A 1,386-nucleotide genomic window follows, 5' to 3' on the forward strand; every position below is an offset into this window, starting at 1 on the left:
CTGTTTCTTTATCTGCAAAAAATGGGAATAATAATAGTAGCCACCCAATAGGGTTATTTTCTGGATTCAAAGTTTGAATGAATGAATTTACTTGAAATATTTTGATAAGTCCTCAATAAAATTTACTTACAGTAATATTATTATCATCATTATTATGTGATATTCTATGTATTCACAGGATTAACTTCCAACTCTTCCTACTAGAATACTGGCAAAATCCTTACGGAGGTGTCACTAAGTGAAATGTATTGATTTTTGCCTCTGTTCCGGCTGGAACCATGGAAGGTGTCGAGGAGAAGAATAAGGTTCCTGCTGTGCCAGAAACCTTTAAGAAAAAGTGTAGGAATTTTGCAGAGCTGAAGATCAAGCACCTGAGAAAGAAGTTTGCCCAAAACATGCTTTGAAAGGCAAGGAGGAAGCTTATCTATGAAAAAGCGAAGCATTATCATAAGGAATACAGGCAGATGTACAGAATTGAAATTTGAATGGCTCAGATGGCAAGAAAAGCTGGCAGCTTCTATGTACCTGCAGAACCCAAACTGGCATTTGTATTCAGGGTCAGAGGTATCAATAGTGTGAGCCCAAATGTCTGAAAGGTGTTGCAGCTTCTTCGCCTTCATCAAATCTTCAGTGAAACCTTTGTGAAGATCAACAAAGCTTCAGTTAACATGCTGAGGACTGTAGAGTCATATATTGCATGGGGTTACCCAAATCCGAAGTCAGTACATGAACTAATCTATAAGAACGATTATGGCAAAATCAATAAGAAGTAAATTGCTTTGACAGATAACACTTTGATTGCTGGATCTCTTGGTAAATATGGCATCATTTGCATGGTGGATCTGATTCATGAGATCTGTACTGTTGGAAAATGCTTCAAAGAAGCAAATAACTTAGTGTGGCCCTTGAAATTATCCTCTCCACAATGTGGAATGAAGAAAAAGACCATCCATTTTGTAAAAGGACGAGATACTAGCAACAGGGAGGACCAGATCAACAGGTTTATTGGAATGAACTATGGTGTCTTCCATGATTATCTTTCTAATCTGGTCAGTTAATAAACAGTACATGCTCTCAGATTAAAAAAAAGAAGTGTATGATTTTTTTCTTTTTCCTTTTTAAATGTATTCCCCTGATTATTTGGCATTTGCTGACTCTCCTCTGTGTTCTGTGCGAATTCACCTTCCATTCTTGTTTGTGTCTGAGTAGTTACTTTGCATTGTCAGGAATATCTCCACCTCCTTCCCACCCACAGAGGATTATCAATATTTCCATCAGAACTTGCTTAGATTCCATCCTTTCGATTGTAGTCAGCATCAATTGTATGTTTGCAGTTTTCTTCCCATTTAGGATTGTCAGAATTTGTGCAGTTGCTGAAACTTAGAG

At 37.3% G+C, this 1,386-nt stretch overlaps 1 pseudogene; it reads left to right on the forward strand.

The window, feature by feature from the left end:
- The first annotated feature begins 232 nt into the window (after positions 1-232).
- On the forward strand, positions 233-1,058 carry LOC123566773 (large ribosomal subunit protein uL30-like; annotated as a pseudogene).
- Positions 1,059-1,386: the final 328 nt, after the last annotated feature.

This window comes from Macaca fascicularis, chromosome 11, assembly GCF_037993035.2.
Source record: "Macaca fascicularis isolate 582-1 chromosome 11, T2T-MFA8v1.1".
In the NCBI taxonomy this organism is placed as follows: domain Eukaryota; kingdom Metazoa; phylum Chordata; class Mammalia; order Primates; family Cercopithecidae; genus Macaca; species Macaca fascicularis.